Below are 24,627 nucleotides of genomic sequence, written 5' to 3'. Positions count from 1 at the left end.
AATAAACTCCATTTGGATATATGTTTTAGATTAGGTATAGGAAGTAACATCATATGCAAAATAAAGGATCAAAGAATACCTTTAAGATCTATGGAAAGGAGAAGAGTTCATGACCAAATAAGTGATAAGAGATGAGAAAAATAATTTTCATTATATAAATTTTAAAAAAAGCTTTTGTACAAACAAAACTAGTGAATTTAGAAATTAGAAGAGAAACAGGCAAGGGTGGAAGGAAGGGAAAGAGATCTCTACAGCAAGTTGTTTTTGATGTTCTTATATCCAAGAAAAAGAAAGAATCAATTGAAATTTAGAAGACAAAGGGAAATTCCCCAACAGTCAAAGAATACCAACAGGTAATATTTTTAAGATGAAATGCCAAACTATCAGCAACCAAATGAAAATAAAATACTCTAAGTCACTAATAATTAGATATATGCAAATTGAAATTACTCGAGTTCTATCAAATCGACAAACAAGAGAAAAGGAAAATGGAAAATTTTAGAGAGGCTGTGGTAAAACTATTCATGGAGCTTCAAACTGGTCCAGCCATTCTGAAAAGCAATTTGAAATTATTTCTCAAAAGTCACTAAAATAGGGGCTGCTAGGTGGCATAGTGGATAAAGCACTGGCCTTGCAGTCAGGAGTACCTGGGTTCAAATCCAGCCTCAGACACTTAATAATTACCTAGCTGTGTCGCCTTGGGCAAGCCACTTAACCCCATTTGCCTTGCAAAAACCTAAAAAAAGAGTCACTAAAATGTGGATTCCCTTTGATCTATCTAGTAATACCAAGTCAAATATCTCAGAGTTCAAAGGAAGAAAAGAACCTATATGTAAAAAATATTTATAGTAGTTCTTTTCATAGTAGCAAAAACTGGAAACTTTGGGGGTATCTACCTTTTGGGAAACTGCTAAATAAATAAAACATTATTATTGCTCCATAAGAAATGATGAAATGAATTGTTTCAGAGGAAACTGAGGACATTTTTATGAATTGATACATAGTGAAGTAAACAGAACTAGAAGGACAATTTATACAATGACAATAGCATAATTAAGAAAAACTACTTTAAAAGATTTTAGAATTCTGATCATTGCAATGATCAGCCATGATTCCAGATGTCTAAAGATGAAGCATGCTCTTTGCTTCTTGCCAGAAGAGTGGTAAACTTAAATTGCAGAATGAGACACATTTTTGACCATATGGAAATTTATCTTGCTGGAACTAAAGGTTTTTCTTTCTTTCTTTCTTTTTTCCAGTGTTCAATAAAATAGTATTATGGTAGACAGAACCAAGATGACAGAGTAAAGGCAGGGACTCATCTGAGCTCTCCCCCAAAGCATTCCAACTACCTTTAAATAGTGACTCTAAGCAAATTGTAGAGTGGCAGAACCCACAAAAAGATTGAGTGAAACAATTTTCCAGCCCAAGACAACTTGGAAGATTTGTGGGAAGGATCTGTTGCACCAGGGTTAGAAAGGACCTGTAATGTATCCCAGGCTAAGTGAACCAGTCCCAGCAATCCAGGAACAAACCTTGCAGTGCCTGGGTCAGTGGCAGTGGTGGTGGTTTCCAGACCTCTCAGCTCAGGGATTGTCAAGGATAACTTGGAAGGTCAGCAGGAAACCTTTGCCTCACCAAGGTGAGGATGGAATACAGTCCAGCACAGATCTCAGCAGTGCAGACCCAATCCCCTTTGACCAGGAGCAAGTCTCAGGAGCCACTTCCAAAACTATAGGTCCATGAATGTAGGGAATTGATGGGAGATCGCAGGAGTCTCTTTGCTATCACTGAGGCAGGACACTGTTGCTTTGCCCATACTCAGATCTGGGTTGCAGTCTGAGACCCCAGTTTCAAGAGAAAGAGTAGAAGCACAAAAGAGCTTACTGCCTTTAGCAAAGTGGGGACTCTCCTCATAGTTCCATGGAAGAGGGGCATGCTTAGGGGTCATCCACAGACCAGAGTACAGGCCAGGACAGTAGTTATAACCTAAGAACTTGGAGGATTTGAAATCTCACAGGTCCCTGGGGATATCAGAAGCTTGGGACAGGAGACATAAGTCTCATCTTAACAAAGAATTAGGGGCGGCTAGGTGGCACAGTGGATAGAGCACCAGCCCTGGAATCAGGAGTACCTGAGTTCAAATCTGGCTCAGACACTTAATAATTACCTAGCTGTGTGGCCTTGGGCAAGCTACTTAACCCCATTGCCTTGTAAAAAAACAAACAAACAAAGAATTAAACATAGGCTGGGGAAATTAGCAAACAACAGAAGAAATAAAATCTGACCATATACAATTACTTTGGTCACATGAAAGAACAAAATATATACTCAGAAGAAGAAAACAAAATCAAATCTTCTGAATCCAAACAAAACCTATAAGAAAAATATGAATTGGTTTCAGCTATGGAAGAGCTTGAAAATGATTTTGAAAATAAGTAAGGAAACTAGAAGAAAACTGGAAAGAGAAATGAGAGAGATGTGGGAAAATCAAGTTAATAGCTTGGTGAAAGAAATACAAAAAAAAAATCTTAAAAACCAGACCAGGCCAAATGGGAAAAAATTGTCCAAAAAGCCAATGAAGCATGCCTTAAAAAGTAGAACTGTCAAATGGAAAAGGAAATACAAAAGCTCATTGAAGAAACTAATTCTTTAATATATAGAATAGAGCAACGGGAAGCTGATGACTTTGTGGGACATCAAGAAACAATAAAACAAAACCATTAACAATGAAAAACTAGAAGAAAATGTGAAATATCTCATTGGTAAAACACCTGATCTGGAAAACAGATCCAGGAGAGATAATTTATTTATCTTGTTTTTGTTTTTTGCAGGGCAATGGGCTTAAGTGACTTGTCCAAAGTCATATAACTAGGTAATTATTAAGTATCTGAGACCAGATTTTTTTTTTTTTTGCAAGGCAAATGGGGTTAAGTGGCTTGCCCAAGGCCACAGAGCTAGGTAATTATTAAGTGTCTGAGACTGGATTTGAACCCAGGTACTCCTGACTCCAAGGCTGGTGCTTTATCCACTACGCCACCTAGCTGCCCCTCTGAGACCAGATTTTAACTCAGGTCCTTCTGATTCCAGGGCCAGTACTCTACCCACTGTGCCACTTAGCTGCCTCTTCAGGAAAGATAATTAAAAAATTATTAGACTATCTGAAAACTGTGGCAAAAAAAAATCCTAGATGTCATTTTTCAAGAAATTATTAAGGACAAAATAGAAATTGAAAGAATTCACTGCTCACCTCCTGAGATTCCAAAATGAAAACTGCCAAGAATATTGGCTAAGAAATAGAGTGGTGGACCAGTGGAATAGACTAGGTGTAAAAGCAGGAGATGATTATAGTAATCTGCTGTTTGATAAACCCAAAGAGTCCAGCCATTGGGATAAAAACTCCCTCTTTGATAAAAACTGCTGGGATAATTGGAAGTTAGTATGGAAGAAACTTAGATTAGACCAACACCTCACACCCTTTACCAAGATAAGATCCAAATGGTTACAAGACTTAGACATAAAAAAACAATACTATAAGCAAATTAGAAGATCAAGGACTAGTTTACCTGTCATATCTATGGAAAGGGGAGCAGTTTATGACTAAGGAAGAGTTGGAGAACATCACCAAAAACCAATTAGATGATTTTGATTACATTAAATTAAAAAGCTTTTGCACAGATAAAACCAATGTAACCAAGATCAAAAGAAATGTAGTAAATTAGGAAACAATCTTTATAACTAATGATTCTCACAAAGGACTCATTTCTAAAATATACAGAGAATTGAGTCATATTTTTAAAACAAAAAGCCATTCCCCAATTGACACATGGTCAAAGGATATGCAAAGGCAATTTACAGATGAGGAGATCAAAGCAATCCATAGCCATATGAAAAAATGCTCTAAATCATTAATTATTAGAGAAATGCAAATTAAAACTTCTCTGAGGTACCACCTCACACCTCTCAGATTGGCCAATATGACTAGGAAGGATAATGATCATTGTTGGAAGGGTTGTGGGAAATCTGGGACACTATTACACTCTTGGTGGAGCTGTGAACTCATCCAACCCTTCTGGAGCGCTATTTGGAACTATGCCCAAAGGGCAACAAAAATGAGCATACCCTTTGACCCAGCAATATCACTACTGGGTATATACCCTGAAGAGATGAGGAAAAAGGGTAAAAACATTACTTGTACAAAAATATTTATAGCAGCCCTGTTTCTGGTGGCAAAAAATTGGAAATCAAGTAAATGTCCTTCAATTGGGGAATGGCTTAGCAAACTGTGGTATATGTATGTCATGGAACACTATTGTTGTATTAGAAACCAGGAGGAATGGGATTTCAGGGAAGGCTGGAGGGATTTGCATGGACTGATGCTGAGTGAGATTAGCAGAACCAGAAAAACACTGTACACCCTAACAGCAACATGGGAGTGATGATCAACCTTGAAGTACTCGCTCATTCCATCAGTGCAACAATCGGGAACAATTTTGGGCTGTCTGCAAAGGAGAGTGCCATCTGTATCCAGATAAGGAGCTGTGGAGTTTGAACAAAGTTCAAGGACTATTCCCTTTAATTTAGAAAAAAAACAGATATCTTATTGTCTGATCTTGTTACCTCTTAGACTTCTCTTCTTCTCTTTAAGGATATGATTTCTTTCTCATCATACCCAATTTGGATCAAGGTACAACATGGAAACAAAGTAAAGACTGACAAAGTGCTTTCCATGGGAGGGGGGTGGGGGAGGGAAGCAAGATTGGGGGGAAAATTGTAAAAGTCAAATAATATCTTTAATAAAAATAAATTAAAAAAAGAAAAAATATTATAGCCAAATTTCAGAACTTACAAGTCAAGAAGAAAATTTTGTAAGTAGCCAGAAAAGAACAATTCAAATATCATGGAGTTATAGTCATGATAACACAAGATTTAGCAGCTTCCACATTAAGGGATCATAGGACTTGGAATATGATATTCCAAAAGGCAAAAAACCCTTGGTTTACAACTAAGAATCATCTACCCAGCAATACTGAACATGCTCTTTCAGGGGGAAGGTGGACATTCAATGAAAAAGGTCACTTTTAAATTTTCCTGATGAAGCAACCAGAGTTGAACAGAAAATTTGATCTTCAAATAAAAGACTCAAGTGAAACATAAAAAAAGTAAACATGACAGGAAAATCATAAAGGACTTGATGTTGAACTACTTATATACTTTCTTGGGAAGAAGGTACTGATAACTCATATGAACTTTTTCATCTATTAGGGTAGTTAGAAGGAATAGATATAAACAAAGCACAAGTAGGAGTTGAATTTGAAGGATTAACATATTAAAAAGATGGCCTTAATGGTTTGAGAGACAAATGTACTTAGAGAAAGGGAAAGGAAAGGTAGAATGGGATATCTTATTTCACATAAAAGAGAAAAGAAATAGCTTTTGCAGTGGAGTGGAAGAGGGGGAAGTGAGGGGGAGTAAGTGAACCTTACTCTAATCAAAATTGGCTCAGAGAGGGAATAACATACACACTCAATTTGGTATAGAAATCTATCATATATTAGAGGAAAATAGAAGGGGAAAGGGGTGGGAGAGGAGGGAGTAGGTAAAAGAAGGGAAGGAAGATTATAAGAGGGTGTGGTCAAATGAGAAGGGACAAGGTAAAAGGACAGAGAGAGAAGAGAATAAATGGAGGTGGGGGAAAGTAGGATGGAGAGAAATACAGTTAGCAATAGTAATTGTGGGAAAACATATTGAAGCAACTTTCTCTGATAAAGACCTCATTTCTTAGACTGAGTCAAATTCATTAAAAAATAAGAGGCATTCGCCAATTGATAAATTATCAGGAGATATGAACAATTTTCAGATGAAGTTATCAATGCAAGCTTTTTAAATCATTTTTTAAAAGTTCTAATTCAGGGTGGCTAGGTGGTACAGTGGATAGAGCACTGGCCCTGGAGTCAGGAGTACTTGAGTTCAAATCTAGCCTCAGATACTTAATAATTACCTAGCTTTGTGACTTTGGGCAAGTCACTTAACCCCATTGCCTTGCAAAAACTAAAAAAATAAAGTTCTAATTCACTATTGATAGGAGCAATGTGGGTTGGAACAATTCTGAGATGCTATCTTATACCTATTTGATTGGTTAATAGGACAAAAGGAGAAAATAACAAATGCTGGAAGGAATATAAGGAAATTGAGACATTGTTGGAGAAGTTGTAAAATGATTCAACAATTCTGTAGTGCAATTTGGAACTATGCCCAAAGGACTATAAAACCAAGCCTACCCCAACAACTAAGAGGTCTTTATTTCAGAAGAGATGAAATACAGGAAGAAAAGAACCTATATGTATAGGGATATTTAAATAAGTTCTTTTCTAGTGCTGGGAAACTGGAGATGATGAACAGGATGCTCTCAGTAAAAAACATAGCAGAGCTGATGCAATGGGAAATGTACTATATGCAAAGTAACAGTAATATTATAGGATGATCAGTTATGATAATCTTTTCTCAGCAGTTCTGTGACTCCAGAGAACTCTGAAGGATTTATGATAAAAAATTCTATCCATCCCAAATGAATACAGATTGAAGCACACTTTTTTTTCCACTTTATTTTTTCTTGAGGTTTTTTTTGGGGGGGGTGGGGTGGGGTTATGTTAACTTTTACAACATGACTATTGTGGTAATATTTTTCTGGACTACACATTTTTTTTTTTTACTTTTTTGCAAGGCAATGGGGTTAAGTGACTTGACCAAAATCACACAATTAGATAATTATTAAATGTCCAAGGTCTAATTTAAACTCAGGTCCTCCTGACTCCAGAACCAGTGGGTCAAGAAAGCTTTGACTATGCCACCTAGCTGTGCCCCCCCCCCCATGACTAAACATTTTAAAATTGTATCAACTTGTTTTCTCAATGAGGGAGAATGGGATGGGAAGAGGGGAGAGAATTTGGAACTCAGCATTTTGGAAGTGAATGTTGAAACTTGGGGGAAAAATAAAATAAATTCCTAAAAAAAAAAATCCCCCCCCCCAAAACCCCACAACCAGTATTATAGAAAATAGGAAGGAAAGATAGTAAATGCTTGAAAAATATATAAACAAAGTATATTTGAGAATTAAGATTGTTATCTTGGTAGAGTAAGAAAGGCTGAGTGATAGGTGGAATTTGAGTTGTCTTTAAAGAATTTTTAGGAACTCACAGAGAAGGGAGGCATTTAATGCCTGAGGAATGACATAGAAATCAGAGGTCACAGAGACCTCTGCTTAATTGGAGTGGAGAAAATGTGAAGGAAAATGAGATAGGATTGAAGAGATAAGTTGACATTGGATTGTGAAGAGCCTTGAATGTAAGCTTTGATCGGAAGATAATAGGCAATCATTTTTGCATAAATAAATGACATTACCAGGTGTCAGCATAGCATAAATTATTCTGGCAATGTGAATGAAGGACAGATTGGAAAAAGGGCAGGCTAAGGAAGGTTTAAAAAAAAGATCTGTCACAAAGCTGTTGCAAAAGTCCAGAGGAATGATAATAAATGTTTGCAGTAGAGTGATGAGAATGAGAATAGACTGAAGGGGATGCATTTGTGACATATTAGGCTTGGAATTTCTCAGATTATGAGAACTGTAGGGGAGAAAAAGGTCAAAGATAAATCCAAAGTTATAAACATGAAAAAGGGTTGTATGATGGGGTCAAAGATAGAAATTGTGCATTCAGAAGAGGACTTAGGAAGAAATCTAAAAACATGATTTTATAAGTGAATATGTTTCTTGCAGGCATTTTTGTGTATGGATTAGGGGCTCCCATTTCTATTTGAGTTTGACACCAATGACTGATCCATTCCCTTCCTTAAACAAATGAAACAAAGAAATGAAGTGTCTCCTTAGGTCCCTCAGGCAGTAAGTGGCAAGTCCAAATTTCAAACCCAGGTTTCCTGACTCCAGATATGATACTCTTTCCACTATTCCATATTGCCTACTTAATAAGTGTTTATTGATGAACTGACTGAGAAGCCAGATCATGTGATGTAAATGTGAGGAGTTACGGTTTGGAGGGGTGAGAAGATTTGAAATATATTTTGGAAAAAAAAATTGAGAATGTATGAAGAATGAAGGCATGTCCACCAGCATCAAAGGCTCAGTTAAGATTATGTAACAAATTTGTAGTGGTGAAATCAGCTGTTTTCATGCTTTTTTCTACAGCAAAGATCTGATAATGTAACCTTCCTTCTCAATAAACTCCAGTGGCTTTTATTACTTCTAGAATTAAATGGAAGGTTCCTGGTCTTCAAGGCATTTAATCATCTGACCTCTTCCTACTTTTCCAAACTTCGTGCTATCATCTGGCTACAAAAACCCATTTGCCCTTTCTTGAACACTATAGTTCATCTTCCATATACATGCTTTTGGAATCGTTTTTTTTTTTAGGTTTTTGCAAGGCAGTGGGGTTAAGTGGCTTGCCCAAGGCCACACAGCTAGGTAATTATTAAGTGTCTGAGGCCTGATTTGAATTCTGGAACTCCTGACTCCAGGGCCGGGGCTCTATCCACTGCACCACCTAGCCACCCCCATATACATACTTTTGACCGCTATCCCTCATCCCTCCTGACCCCTACCTCCTGGTTCCTTTGGCTTCCTTCAAGACTCAGCTAACTTCTGCCTTCTCTTAAGAGGCCTTTCATTTTTTCGCTGTCTGGGAGCTCTTCCCCACTTGAGGTTATTGTGTCTATTTTGTAGATACTGATTTATTTTATTTATAGAATTAGAACCCTAGGGAAGGGACAGTTTTGCCATTTCTTTGTCTTTTAAGAAGTGTGGCTGCTTAATAACTGTTTTAAAATGATTAGCTGAGGATGGCTATGCTTTGTAACTGGAGTGGGATGAAGCCATCGGAGTGTGAAGAGAAGATTCCCAGGTCTGGAATGGCATAGGTGTGTGGGTGGTGGGGCCGGGTGGGGCAGATGAGGTGCCAAAGGTTCTGGGTACCAGCGACATCCAGTGAGCCAGAAGGCCTCCATGGGGAGCTCCTGGAGGGCTGGATCCGGGGCCTGGAAGTCCTAGTTAGAAAGGACGGACTAATGGGGGGCGCAGTCAGGAGGACCCGAGTTCCAATCCGACCTCAGACACTTAGTGTGACCTTGCAAAAAATCTAAAAAAAACCCCAAAAGATGGTTGATGGTTGAAGCGGTGAAAGAGGAGACCACTGCGCGGAGGTGAGCTCCTGCGCCCCGCTTTAGCGTCGCCTGCGGCACTTTTAGGGGGTGCTCCTCTGGGGGCAGGGCCACGTGGCCAGGCCGGGGCCATCCGTCTGTTTCTGCGCCTCTTTTCCGGGGGGCGTCCGGGAGGCGCTGACCCCCGGCCCGCCCCGGCGCTCTCTGGGTGTGGGGTGCACGGCCGGGCTCCGCGCCCCGGCCCCCTCGCCCCTCGCCCCGGCCCCTCGCCGCTCGCCCCCTCGCCCCGGCCCCCGGCCCCTCGCCCCTCGCCCCTCGCCCCTCGGCCTGGCCCCCGGCCCCTCGCCCCTCCCGCCGGCGGCGCGCCTCGGAGTCCCCGGGCCCCGCATTCCAGGGATTCCTGGCCGCTGACGTCCCCGGGAGGGCGCTGGGCGCTGCGGCCCCGCTCGCACCCGCTCCCGCCGGCCCGGGGCTCCGCGGCCCCCGCCCCCCTTCCGGCCTGGCCGCCCGGGCGGGGCGCCCCCCGCCCCTCCGCGGCGCCCCCCGCCCCGCCCCGCCCGGGCTCGCGTTTCCTGCCGCCGTCCCGGGCCACCTCTCCCGGCCCCGCAGGCCCCCGCAGGCCCCGCAGGCCCGGCTCCCGCCCGCCCTGGCGGCCCGGCCCCGCGGCGCGGTCGGAGCGGAAGCCTCCTCCCCCTCCCCCTCCCTTTCTCCTCCTCCTCCCGACTTCCCCTCCCCTGCCCCGAGCGGCCGCCAGGAATTCCTGGGGGGCCGGAGCTCCTGCCGCCGCCGACCTTCCCGCGGGCCGCGCCGGCAGGTAAGCGGGGCGCACCCCGGCACCCCGACCCCGGGCGGGGGGCTGCGCGGCGGGGCTTGGGGGGACGTGGGGGGGTGCCTCCCGAGGGCGTCCGCGTTGTTGGGCCGGGGGGAGGGAGCCGCAGCGGTGGGACAGCCGGCCCCGGGGGGCCCGCAGCCCTTTGGGGTCCCGGAGCCCGGTTCCCCCCCAACGCTGAGGTGTATTTAACAACTCCATCCTCACTGGAAGAGTTTTAGGGGGCGCCCCTCGGGCGGCTTCGCACGAAAGTACGTCACCCGGCGTGTTGCCCCCTTTTCTGTGCGTCGCTCCGTAAGGTGAGACCCCGCGGGGGTCTTCCCTGCGGCCTCCGAGGGGTGCTGCGGCTGTGGCCCCAAGGAACAGCCTCCCGGGACTGCAGACTCCTCTCTTCTCCTTCTCTGAGGAGTTTGGAAAAGAAATGATTTTGGATACAAAAAAAAAGCACAACCTGGACCGAAGAATTCAGAATCCAGCATCCACAGGAAAAGTCAGACAAGTAGGGGCTCACCAGCGGCGCCCCCCACCTCCAGTGCCAGAGCTGAGCTCTGGCACACAGGTTTGAACCAAGCCTGGGAGAGGGGGCTTTTTATGCCCAGATGGCAGGGATGACACCCTGCTGCGGGTTCTAGATGGCCAAGGGCCGTTCCGCTCCTGTGCCGCATGTGGCCGTCTCTGCTCCTGGGTGACCAGCTCCAGCAGCAGAAGGGACCCCCTCGCAGGAGTGAGCCCACCCACTGAGAGGTGGAAGTGAAAGACCTTGCCTATTTTGTGGAAGCAGTATAGAGATCAAAGAACGGAAGAAATGTTCATCTTTTTTGCCTTTGTGTCCCCAAAGGTGAGAGTGAGAGTCATACTCCATTCTCTTATAAATAAATCACTTAGAAATCCTGTCGTTCTTCTTACAGTATAGTTAGAAGAGACACTTTCTTTTATCAGCGACTTAAATTAGGGTTGAATTGATCCATGGAGGAAGTTGAATGGAATATGACAAGTTTTTCATGTTCTAGCCCAATGGCATACAGTATTAAGGACCTAATTTAGAAGCTTATTATGGTATACATAGTGCAAGTGTCAACTTGTAGCTTGTTTTTAAATGGAGTTGCTCTTTGTAGGGCTGATATCATATGTCAACATATATAATGTTTACATACACTACTTTATATGCATTCCACAAAGAGAGGGGAAAAGATGGGTGGGGTTGAGTCCTTTGATTGGTATTTTAGATGGTGTTAACCCTCAAACCCTCTTCTTTTTGACTGTCAGTCTTAATGCCCTTTCCTATATAACATGCTGCTTTTGTTAATAACACTATTATGATTACTCCCTTAGTCTTCTGCATGGTGGTTGTGCCACATTTGTATCTGTGATTTTACTTTATATCCATCAGACATCTGATTGGGAAAAAATGTCTGCTTATTTCTTTTACAAAACTATTTGTATTCCTCTTTGTCTCTCTACCTACTGTCTTCAAGATTCTCCCTGAAGGTGTATGATCTGCCCAGGAGGAGTGATAGATGAAGTCAAGGCAAGTCTTTCTAGCTAGTAAAGCTTGAAGTAGACAGTAAGTTTGCACAGACAATTCAGTTGTAGACAGCAGCCTGCAAATGAGCCAAAAATGGAAGGGCTATTCAGTACACTAAAAAGAAACCAGAAGTTTCAAGTGTCATAAAGATCCTTATTTGCCTTGGATTGTATGGTAAGGGTAAGATACTGAGGTGATTTTCTCAAATCTTCATTTTCTTATTGGAATGAAGGTCTTTCTGAATGAGGATAAAAATATTCAGTTGAATATCCAGAAGCTAGTTGTTCAATTTATGGACTCCCTGTGAGGCCAGATTTGAACTCAGGAAGATAAATCTTTCTGATTTCACACCAGGTATTCTTCCAGGAGGCAAGAAGGCCTTAGTTATGGCCTCAGACATTTCCTAGCTGTATGACCCTGGGCAAATCACTTCATCTTGTTTGCCTCAGTTTCTTCATCTGGAAAATGAGCTGGAGAGGGAAATGGCAAATCACTCCAGCGTCTTTGCAAAGAAATACCCAAATGGGGGCATGAAGAGTTGGGCATGACTGAAAATGATTGAACAACAAAAAACTTTCTGATTCAAGGCCCTATTTAATGTCATTAAGGCTCTAATAAAAGTTCTGTCAAAACTCTTAAGTCAAGTCTCATGCTGCTAGTCAGGATGAAGACGCTTTTGGCAAGAAGGTTAAAATGAATGATTTAGCCAAGTTTTTTTTAATTTAAATATTTTATTTGTGTTTTGAATTACATTTAAGAGTAGTTTTTAACCAGTCATTTTTTTTTTGCAGGATTTAGAGTTCTACATTTTTCTCCTTCCTAACTTCCTTTCCCCCAACAGAAAACAATCTGATATAGACTCTACATTTATATCACCATGTTAAGGAAGTTTTATTAATTACCTCCTACTCTTATCCAAGTCTTGCCCAAGGCCATATTGATTCTCTATTTGACTTATTGCTTCTTTATCAACTTCATCCAAACTTATACAGAGTATGACCTGAGATGGTTCCTTATGTTTCTGAGAATCAATTATTGTTACAAAACATTTTTGTGGTTGATCCCATATTAGGACTGAGTTCATATGCATGCCAACATACATGTGCAATCTGTTTTTTTACTGTTCAGTCCACTTGCCCCAACAGCCTACTTTTCTTAAAATGAATAATCAGAAGATATGACACCTGAGAAAATTTGGAGGAAGTAAAGTCACTCAGAAGTCAAAATATGGCTTCTGGAAGAAAGGCAAGAAGAATGGAGTACATATTTTTCCTCTCTTACTAGTAACTTAACATGTGTTTTGTGCTAATGTAAAAGTCCTCCATGCTTCTGAGTAATGAATGGTATTTAGAGGAAAATTTCAGTTTTAGCTTTTGGGAATGCATCTGCAAACCTTTTAAGATTAAGACCTGAATAGCCTGGAAATATTCATGAAAGTGTCTTTTTTGGAGACATGGTTTCTTTTGTGGTATTTATCCTCTTAACACAACTCACTGCTGACCCACCCACCTCATAGGTACCTTGTACTTCAGTGATGCTTTTCATCTGAGAAGCTGAGAAGTATTTGATAAACATTAACTCAGTGATCTTCATACCCACCTCCTGGCAGGAGAGGATGTAAGGAGTGCTTGACAAACCTGAACAATGTCATAGGGCAGATGGGTATGCGTTCTTGATGTGGAAAGGAGGGTTCCAACAAAGCACTAGAGTTACAGATCTGTGGGGTTAGAGGGAGGTCGAAATCTCAGGTGCAGGTACTGCTTTGAAGTGGTCAAAGGGAGAAAAACTTGGAAAATGCCTGTTTAACTTTGTTGGATAGCAGAGGAGAGAAAATAGTATTTTCTTCCTCTTCCTCACCTCTCTCACCCTTAATTTACTAATCATTCATGTGTACCTATATAAGAATCTTCCCAAATGCTTTTCTATCAAATGACTTTTTGTAATAACAATTCTTTATATCACTTTTAAAAATGCTTAAAGCACTTTTACATTCACATTTCTTCCCAATAGTCCTTTGGGATGATAACATATTGGTATTATCCTCCTCCTCATTTTTTTAATAAATAAAGAAATTAAGGCCCAAGGTCTGTCATCCAATGAGTGATTAAACCAGGACTAGAACTTAAGTCTTGCCTCTTAGTTCAGTGTTGTTTCTCAACAATATATTGCCTAAGTGCACAGGCAGCATTGATTTGGAATGTAGTTATTTTGGGGGTGTGGTGGGAGTGGAGGAGGTGGTTAAATATTTAAATTACATTATTATTGGCATGCTAATTTTTCTTAATTTGGTAGTTTGAAGAGTGCATTGACTCAGTTTTGTCTCATTTTCATCCAAAGAACTCTACTACATTTGCTTTAAAATTGTTTTCAAGAAGAAAAGACCAGTGCTATTATTATCACTCTTAACTAAGTCTTGGTATTGATGTTAGAATTTTGTATGAGTTAGTGTGGTTAGTTAGAGTATACCATGCTCTAGTTTTACATAAAGGACCTCTCCTCTCAATCTATAGATCCAAGAATCCATCCAGCCATCATGGATGGCTTTATGTAAGCTTTTTAAAAATGGAAAAGCAAATTAAAGTCTAAATAGATGCCCAAGCACAGTTATAATTTCTCAGATGGTTGACTTAAGTTGGTATCATTCATAAACTTCATTGGTTAAAGTTGGGAGTGCAGCTCAGATAACACCATAGAGTGGCATCTACGTCTTGTCTCGCTCAGTGATGTCATACCCATTGATGGCTAACCAATAGCCTACTTTTCTTAAAATGAATAATCAGAAGACTGTCAAAAACTTTATTTTCTTTTGCTATTTTATTGTATTTGGGGAGTTAGTTTAGGAATCTCATCCTACTTTTCTAGTAAGAATTAGTAGAAATTCTACCTTTTTTGCTGAGGTGGCTTGGAGAGGACTTTTGGTTATCTTTAAGAGATAAGAAGAGTCCCTGATTCTTTTACGACTTCCTAAGCATTGATGGGGTTACTAATTGCAATACACATTTGCAGTACATTGCAATACATTTATCAGAGCCAAACCTGGTTTGGAATTTGGTCCTTAGTAAAGTGATCTAAGAACCTTATGGTTGTTGATAACTATACATGTCTAGAAGTATTTACATCCAGATGTCCTTTTTGTTCATTAACCTTGTTGTATTGGTTTATCTTAGAAAAGACCTGATGTATAGAAGGCATCACCTGAAGTTAGTGATAATATGCTTTCTGATAAAAATCATACTCAGAAACTTCCGAAGCTATTCTCTGAACTTTACAAACTTAGAATGCTTGAAATGAAATGTGCCAGCAGGTAGAGACACCTAGCAAAGACAGGGTTTTAAGAAATAGGGACATTTGGCAGCAGGGACACGAAACCCTTTTCTACAGGTTTGGGCAGACCGTTTGAAGACCTTTTTCTTTAAGTACCTTATTTGCCCAGTTATGTCTTGTTCTGTATAAAATACCAAGTCAAAATTTTCACATATTTTCGAGGCCAACCATTGGGTAACTAGGATAGGTTAAAAAAAACACACACGAAAAAGACAGTAATCATGACACACCCCTAAATTGAGGCCGACTAGCAGGTATTTCCATAAAGAGAATTTCCCAGCCCAAACAGTTTGCATTAATGTTGCAAGGGTACTTTGTTTAATTATTACAAGTTTAATTATTACAGGCAGAGAGAACTTGAATGTGATAGAAAAGTAAGGGTTGTAAAAACCTTTACCAGTTTGTGAGATACATCTAGACTCTCTGCCTTGTTTAAGACTGTCATAGTTTAACATGATTGTGAATGTACATCCTATAGCAGCTTGCTTACTATTTTGGGGAGGGGAATGGGGAAAGATAGAAAAATTTGGAACTTAAAATCTTGCGAAAGTGAATGTTGAAAACTATCTACCTGTAATTGGAAAAAATACAATTAAGGGGAAAAGTAAAAATAAAAAATAAAATTTACTTAATAAAAAAAAAGAAGTATGCTATAGGTAATCCGACTTGATTATTCATCATACTGACAGAGTTGTCTCATTTTGCCAACAACTCAAGTTGTCACATACAGGATAATCCTTGATTTTGTCACCTTTTTTTTTTTTTTATCATAAATTACACTGCCCATCCTGTTTACTTTTTTCTTTTCCAAAATGAGTGAGGTAACTAAATTATTAACCATGAACATTTGTTTGATGTGGCGGGAAGCAAATTTTGGGAATCTTGCCTCACTATTTGTTCATTCATTCATTCATTCATTCATTTATTTATTGCAAGGCAATGAGGTTAAGTGGCTTGCCCAAGGCCACACAGCTAGGTAATTATTAAGTGTCTGAGGCCAGATTTGAACTCAGGTACTCTTGACTTCAGGGCCAGTGCTCTTATCAACTATGCCACCTAGCTGCCCCACCTCATTATTTATAACAGACACAGAAGTAGAAGTTGGAAATAGTATCTGAAACTTTGTAACTGCACTGATAGTTTTCTCAACTCAATTTAGATTTAGACTTTCTCCTGCATTGTTTTTACTTTGTTCTTTATGATTTCTTATATTTCATAGACATGTTTTTCTTCTGGTTGATTCTGTGATCAATCTTTCTTTTCCATTTTTTCATATTGTAATAAATCTGGGCCAAGAGCAGTACTCCTTGACTTGAGGTCACCTTAGTAGTATTATCAAAAGTAGTTGATTTAGAACTTAGTAGTGATATGTCTTTTCTTAGGGGAGGGGGTCTCTGAATTTATTTTTGCAGCAAATGTATCCAACTGCAGAGTAGTAATGGCCATAATGAAGGAGGATTATGTTTTATGGAGGGTGTGCTGGGCTGTTACTAGGGTCAGCTGTGACAGCTAGAGCTGGCAGTTAGGTTTCATTTAAGGCTCCATGTGGCAATTAACTTTGACTTCTGCCAGGGAAATCTTGTGATCTATTAGGCATAATTTTTTTCATATTTATTGGGTAAAATGAGTTTTAATGATGAAGGTACCCATTTGCTAAATTTAAACCCCATCTCCAAATTATCATTTGAAAACTGGAAGTGACTTTTTTGATTACCTGCATTTAAATCCATAGATTATACTAACATTCTGGATGGATTATGTCTTTTTAATTGAAAGAATTTTTACAAGGTCACACAAATTCATTGAACATAATAATGGTTTAAATTAGTCATGAAATATACAATTATGTGGTTTAACGAAAATGTGTAATTGGAGTTATTTATATTATGGAAATTGTACAACTAATTGAATGATGTTATCAAAATAATTTTAATTATATTCTTTAAAAATATTGGTTTATCTAAAATGAATCAAAGCTTGAAAAAGATGGTTGTTGATTATTTTGCTGTTTTCTAATTTGCAGATTGTTCGCTTAAAAAACCATGTAGGCATAATGACATTTGGGATTTCCTTATTAAGTGAAATGCATCCTAGAAATTTTGCTTCTCCACCTATTGATGTGTGATTTGCATTGCTTAGGAGAATTTAAAAAAATTTCCATCATTATAGTGATGGTGATTTTGCTTCAGACATGTAATTTTGAAGAGTTTGGGGAATTCTTTGTGTGAAAACTCCCTCCACTGATGCAGGATAGCAACATTTCAGCAACTTAAAGTTTTTTAAAAGTTGCTAGAGATACTGAGAAGATAAGTGATTTTTGTAGGTTAATACAGCTAGAATGTGTCAGAGGCAAAACTGGAACACAGTTATTCCTGATTCCAAGGCTGGACATCTGTCTGCTATTTTATGTCATGAAGAACTACATACAAAAAAAGGTCTCAGAATTCCAATTAAGATGTCATTATTTCGGGGCCGCTAGGTGGCACAGTGGATAGAGCACTGACCCTGGAGTCAGGAGGACCTGAGTTCAAATCCAACCTCAAACACTTAATAATTACCTGGCTGTGTGGCCTTGGGCAAGCCACTTAACCCCATTGCCTTGCAAGAAACCTTAAAAAAAAAAAAAGATGTCATTAGTTTGGAGAACTGAAAGTTGAACTAGTTTGGGAGTTCAGTGATCTCTAATTTTGTTATGCTGTTATTGTCTATTTTGTTTCAGAATATTTCTCCTCTGTAACTTAGAAAATGGTCTAAAATAACTATGACTGAAAAATTCATTACTTTGTGACTAACCTGGTATGGTAATCCTTCCTGAATGTAGATAGATGGATTTTTTGTTAGACAGCTAAGTGGTGCAATTGAGAGAAGGCTGGGTCTGAAGTCAGGTAACACTCTTCTTAAGAAGTTCAAATCTGGTCTTGGGTATTTCCTGACTGTGTGACCATGGGCAAGTATTTGCCTAAGTTTTCTCATCTGTAAAATGAACTTTAGAAAGAAATGACAGTATCTTTGCCAAGAAAGCCCAAATGGGGTCTTGGTCTTTAAGGACTAAGGGTCACCTTCAGACCATCAGAGAGGGAATTTTGTGGCAGAAAATAATGCATCTGAAATATATTTTTTATTCCAAACTTAATAAATAGCAAATAAGGTTATTTCCACATGGAAGGTCATATAGAAAAAATAGAGGATAATATTTAAAATTATGAATTAATTTCTACTTTACACAAATTGTTTTTGTTTGTTTTTTAGTTTTTTTTGCAAGGCAGTGGGGTTAAGTGGCTTGCCCAAGACCACACAGCCAGGTAATTATTAAGTGTCTGAAGCCGGATTTGAACTCAGGTCCTCCTGACTCCAGGGCTGGTGTTTTATCCACTGCACCACCTAGCTGCCCCCCAAATTGTTTTTAAAAAAAAAAGCCTTTATTAAAACCAACATTTTACTTTTGATACTGCCCTATTTCTTTATTTCCCTCTGAACTTACTTTTGTTCTCTTCTGTTATTTTTTAAAGGACAAAAACCATAAAAAGGGGGAGAAACCTATTGCCATATACATCGATCCAAAAAGACAGTAATACATTTTGAAAATAAAATATATAGAATAGAATTATGATGCTGGAAAGTATCTTAAATATTATCAATTTCAGCTCTCTTTTCATAAATGGAAAAGTAGTTTCTTAATTGTTTAAGTAATTAAGTCTAAGGTTACATTGCTAATTTTGAAGGGGCAAGGCTTTTAATTAGTATACCATAAAACTGTCTCTGGGTTATCTATTCAGGTACATTTTTCTCCTTCACAGGAAAGCTAGCACTGTATTAAATCTTGTGGGTCATGAGTTACCTGGCATGAAGTATACATGGTTGTTGACTTTTAGGAATTTATCTTAGTTCAAGTTATTTCATAGATGTGATCAACTTACTACAATAACAACAACATCAAAAAGCAGTTTAGTTTGAGCCAGATACTATGAAGAGCATTCCTGAGTAGACTTTGTTTTGAGTTGCTTGGCAAAAATTTAAAAAAAAATCACTTATTGAGACCTATCTTCTAGTTAGGAACCTCTGCACTTTGCTGTGCTTGGATGGTTGAAACAGTTATTCTGAGATTATATGGATCACCTTTTCCAATTATTTTGGAGCTGCCAGATCTTGTACTTTAAGGAATGCTAGCTCTGATGAGGTAGTAAAGTAGGACTATAGTGAAGAAAATTACAACTTGAATTAGATAAAAATTAACCTTGGTAATAAGGATTAAATAAGTACAGGTATTATATGCTAAAATCTAAACTGAACCCCTGAATGAAGGGACACTTCATTTTGAGGAGAGAAAAAAATTATTAAAAAAATCAAACAACAAAACCCTCATCTCAGATACATATTTTTTCATTCTTTTTTCTTTTATTAAAGATTTTATTTGAGTTTTACAATTTTCCCCCCAATCTTACTTCCCTCCCCCATTCCCCCAACAGAAAGCAATCTGTCAGTCTTTACTTTGCTTCCATGTTGTACATTGGTCTGTACAATAAAAGTTAGTAAAATGTGATTCTAGTCTTAGAGAAAATGCTTAGGACAGAGTATCAAACACTCAATACAAAAATTGTTACACTGACCTACAACAATTCCAAATGTGCCCTGAACTGTATTAAAATATAATTGGAAAATAGGTAATAAAATAAAAGATATAATAGGACATAGACAATGTTAATATGAAGTTTTCTAAGTCAACATGTTACTACCAGGGATTGTCATGTATATGTTTTAGTGCCCTCCCCTTTTCTTTTGAGTTTGACACCACTAATTTAGGGTTAAGCAACTTGGAGTTGAGCAGCTTGCCAAGGGTCACATTGTGAGTGGGTAGCAAAGTTGGAAGTTGAGCCCAGGTCTTCCTAGCTCTGGATTGCTTTCTCTTCTCTTCACTGCTTCTCAAGTCTTCCATCTAGATTTTTTTCATTCAATAGATCCATAAGAGATACTAATCACTAGAGATGCTACTAGAATTCTCAGGCAATTAGTTGTCATCCCATTTCCTTTTCTAATCCTTTTCCTGTCCTCCATGATGTCTCTTATGCTACTTATAGCAAACAAGTCAATTTTGCTTTGTGCTTTTCCTACCTGTTGACATGTAATATTTATATGGTAAAAAATTAACTTTCAGAATAATTATTCTGAGATCCTCACTCGTAAATAAATACTTTGTATTCAAGAAGCTGTATATAATTTTGCCTGAAAATGTATTAATATATTTTACAGTGATATTTTCCCTATTTTATGACTGTATTTATTCAAAGTAAAGCAAAGGACCAAAAGTCAGTTAACCCCCCCACCAAAAAAAAATCCAACCCTTTAAGCTAAGTCCTTAAACTTTATCAAACTTTCAGGCTTTCCTTTAAGTAGGCTTTCCTTCATATCCTTATTCATGTTTTTCTGACTCATAACAGGCATACATTTGTAAGATTTTTTGACTTATTTTTTTTTCTTTTCTTAGTTTTTAAGCCCCTATCAGATTTGGAAGTAACAAATTAAAAAGTAGGAGAGAAAGTACTTCAGGAAAGCATTGGAGAGATGACAATTGATGGCAAGGATGGACACAGAATTAATAATATATAAAATCAAACTCTTAAACTTCCTGCGACCCCCTTTAAAATAAATATCACACCCTCATATTCTCCTGATTTCCCTGTTTTTGTTAATGACCTTGCCATTCTTTTAGTCAGTCAGGTCAGGCTTCTCTGATGCTTCCTCCCGAATATACTATATCAGATGCCAAACTGTTGAATCTATTTCTCTAGAGCTTCTCACAAACCTCCTCTTCAGGTGACATTATACATATTTCAGTCTTCCATGGACCTGAGATTTCATTAATGTGGTACTATCTTGGCTGGTCAATGTAGATTGTAATTCCTTCATGCTTTTTGAATTATAACTGAAAAATTTCATTCCCTGATTGCCAGTCTTCAGTAAAGAGCTTCTTTAAAATGACCTTATCTGGATTTTGAATAACAAACATATCATTGGTACATGTTTCCTGTTTTCACAGCCTTGTTAGCATCATAGGGTCTGCTAAAATTTCATTTCATTACTATCCTGTCATTGTTTAATTTTTAAAATGTTTACTATATGTAGGGCACAGTGCAATAAGAGATTTTTTTATATCAAATGTAAATATATGGCTATAGTTGTGACAAGTTTTATATATGAATATAGTTGAGCCAAGTTCCCTGTTTTCCTGGAATATATAGAAGGGAGACAATTCCCCATTTCAAACCTAACACTAATAACTCTACCACACAATATTAAAAAACACATCAGAGAATCATGATAGTGTGCTATTTGAGGTCGGGGCAAGGGGACAGGGAAAGTCATTATCGGTTGGGACCAAAGAAATTTTGGTAGATTTGGTGGAATTGAAGATGGACTCTAAGCAATGTTAAAAGAGAAAGGATCACATCCAGGCATAGAAAACATTGTGAAGAAAGGCATTTTGACAAGGATATATTCTGGGTTTAGTGAGCAGCCCTTTGACTGGAAAGTAAGTTGGGTTAAGTGTAATATGTAATGAATTTGGGAAGGTAGAATATACAAGATGATTTGGAGAGTCTTGCATGGCAAGGAAGGCATGTGAACATCATTTGAGAATCAGTCACAAATTACAAGAAGTTTCTTGAAGAACGAATTTAGGGAGATAATTTTAGCAGAGGTCAGGGTAATAGTTGGTGACTTCAAGAGTGAAGGTTAATGTGAATTGTCAGGAAGCTATGGCAGTAATAATGCAGCTTGAAGTGATAGCCTAGTGATAATGGGGGCAGTGGGAACAGAGAGGTAGGGCAGATATTGGAAATGCTTCAGACTTGTTATTGATAGGGCTTGGTAATTGAATATGAGAGGTCAGAAAGAAGGAAGAATCAAAAGATAATCTTGAGATTTTCTCATGGGAAGCTAGATAAATAGTATTTGCTGCCAGCAGAAATGGGAAAATCTGGAGAAGGTGAAGAAGGTTTAGAGGGAATTGGTGGATAAAGCACAGAAACTTAAAACTATTTATCTTTAAGTTTAAAAATACAATACAATAGATACTCCCCAAACAAATCCCTCATGAAATGTATTTCTTTTCATGTTGTTCTTTCACTTTGGTAGCAAGTTTCCCAGTTGTTAACAGGAAGGATGTGTGTTTTAATTTTGATAGTATGCTATCAATATTGTTGTATTTGATTTGAATTTTGTTCCCTCTTAGGTTTGACTTGATTTCCATCAGTTGTGTATTTTCTTTTTTGATCTGTTTTCTTAGCCTTGTCACTTTGTTCAAGTTTTCCCTTGCTTCGCTGATGTTTTTTCACATTTGTCATGTTGCATTACATTTATATACCATAGTTAAGTGCACATAGTTTGTTTCTAGCTTTTTGTTATTACAGATAATGTTGTTATCCCTAATTTGTACATAAGCTTCTCTTCTTGTTTTGCTATACCTCTTTTGGGGCTATAGATCCAGTAGGATCTCAGGGTTGAAGACTAATTTGGTAATTTTCCTTACAAAATTTCAAATTATTTTCCAAATTATTGAACCAATTCATATAGTCCCTTTTGCAGTACTTTATGATGGCTCTTTTCTCCCAGTTCCTTTAACAATGAATTCTTCTCTCATTTAAAAATTATCTTAAATGATGGATACAAGATAAGACCTCTAGGCTTTAGAGTCTGAAGAATTTTAGTGTCTGGCCAAATAGCAGTAAATACACATTCTGAGGGTATTATGATTATCGATGACAATAATAATGGCCATGAGTCACTGAGATAAGATTAAATTCTTTTCTTTGTTGCTACATTGAAAAAAGCTGGGGCTCAACACTTGAGTAAGAGAGATTTGCATCTAAGATGGTTGTAGTGAGGGTAAAAAATTTTGATGCTTTAAAGGGACAAACCTCCAACTTCCTGGAAAACTCAGCATGGCAAATTTTCAAATAGCTTTGGCTGTGTAGTTTTGCTGCAGAAAGGTTTTCAGTAATCAAGACTGAAATAACAGAGTTTTGTTTAATCAGAATGTCTAATTTATTCACCTAGCTTTTACAAATTGGTAATGTTATCTGGTTATATTGTACCTTCTAGCTAGATGCAATATGGTATAATGTAAAAAAGTTGGGTTTGGAGTTAGAGGGTCTCATATAACATGACTTTGATCTCATCACCTAATCTCTCAATCTAAATTTCTTCTCCTGTAAAATGGAGTTGGTCTAGATGACCTTCATGATAATTTCTAGTTTTAAATTTGTGATTGTGTAATCAATGTTTATCTTTCTTATTTTCTTCTAAAACACAAACTTTTTTTTAGGTTTTTGCAAGGCAAATGGGTTTAAGTGGCTTGCCCAAGGCCACACAGCTAGGTAATTATTAAGTGTCTGACACTGGATTTGAACCCAGGTACTCCTGACTCCAGGGCTGGTGCTCTAGCCACTGCCCCACCTAGCCGCCCCAAAACACAAACTTTATGAGAGAACTTATTTAAATTTGTATCTTTTCTAACCCCTGCCTAGTACAGTGCTATATTATTCAGTAGGTGCATAAAAATTCTGGGTGAGAAAATGAAAATACTCAATTGAGGTTTTATTGTCTGTCATACAAAAAGGGTTCAGATAGAGAAGTTGTGAGGCAGCATGAAGTTGGAAAGACCTGGCATTCAAGTCTTGCTTTTGACATAGAAGTAGCAGTTGTGTGACCTTGGGCAAGTCATTTAATGTCTTGGTGTGTGCCTCCAGCAATTCTCTAAGATTGTTGGTTATTCATGACTAATATGGAAATATGTTAAACATGATTCTAGGGGCGGCTAGGTGGTGCAGTGGCTAGAGCACCAGCCCTGGAGTCAGGAGGACTTGAGTTCCAATTTGGCCTCAGACACTTAATAATTACCTAGCTGTGTGGCATTGGGCAAGCCACTTAACCCCATTTGCCTTGAAAAAACGTAAAACAAAACAAAACAAAAAACATGATTGTACATGTATAATCTATATCAGATTGGGGAAGGAAGAGCTAAGACAGGGAGGTAGAAAAATGTAGAACTCAAAACACCAAAAAAGATGAAAGTTGAAAGCTAGCTTTGCGTGTAATTGGAAAAAACAAAACAAAATAATATTTTTGAAAAAGATTTTAGTTATGGATGAGTTGCAGATCCTCCAGTATGGAGACATTTTCTACATATAGGGAATTCCTCACACTAAGCTTTCTATTCTGTTTTCTGTTTTGAAGCTTTATACTTGTTAGCATTTTCTGTCTTAGATTTTAATGTCATAAAGGTTAAGATGCGCTTTTGTTTGGTAATTCTTTGTATATATCACTTAGCAGAATGACATTCTGATTAATATCATAGTGACAGCTAATTCATAAATTCTTTTTAATGGGGGGATTGGTGAAGACCTATGTTTCATAGCTTTACAAAATGAGAAGGTAATTTGTGTTCATTTTCTTTTTGTATTTGAACCAACATGTTAGGAACCCTTAATCTCTTTAAGCTCCAACTCTATGTTGAATCTGAAATGTAAAGTAAAGGAACATTAACAGAATATTTCAAGCCCCATGCTAGTCTTTCCTTTTCTTTAGCAAATTAAAAAGAAAAAGTTGTAATCTTTTAAGTTACTTAGTTTAGCTTTCTTAAAAAAATAGAATTCATAAAAAAAATAGAATTATTCCTTTTGAGAGACTGACTATATAAGACTTATATTTAGGAATTAATGTTAGCTGCCTGGATAATGTATCCCCTTCTTCCCCTACAAGAGATCAGAACAGTGAGCTTGAAGGA

At 38.4% G+C, this 24,627-nt stretch overlaps 1 protein-coding gene across 2 annotated transcripts in view; it reads left to right on the top strand.

The window, feature by feature from the left end:
- Window positions 1–9,897: 9,897 nt before the first annotated feature.
- PTPN14 (protein tyrosine phosphatase non-receptor type 14) overlaps window positions 9,898–24,627 on the top strand; it is a 251,889-nt gene continuing 237,159 nt past the window's right edge. Inside the window, exon 1 of one of the 2 annotated variants that reach the window (XM_074222657.1) lies at window positions 9,898–9,982. The gene's annotated coding sequence lies outside the window, so the exon portion shown is untranslated. The remainder of the gene's footprint in view (window positions 9,983–24,627) is intronic. The other variant, XM_074222659.1, reaches the window with a different exon arrangement.

The sequence above is a fragment of the Macrotis lagotis genome, chromosome 2, assembly GCF_037893015.1.
Source record: "Macrotis lagotis isolate mMagLag1 chromosome 2, bilby.v1.9.chrom.fasta, whole genome shotgun sequence".
In the NCBI taxonomy this organism is placed as follows: Eukaryota; Metazoa; Chordata; class Mammalia; order Peramelemorphia; family Peramelidae; genus Macrotis; species Macrotis lagotis.
Note: the sequence above shows the minus strand (reverse complement) of the source record. Positions and strands in the feature narration are given on the sequence as shown.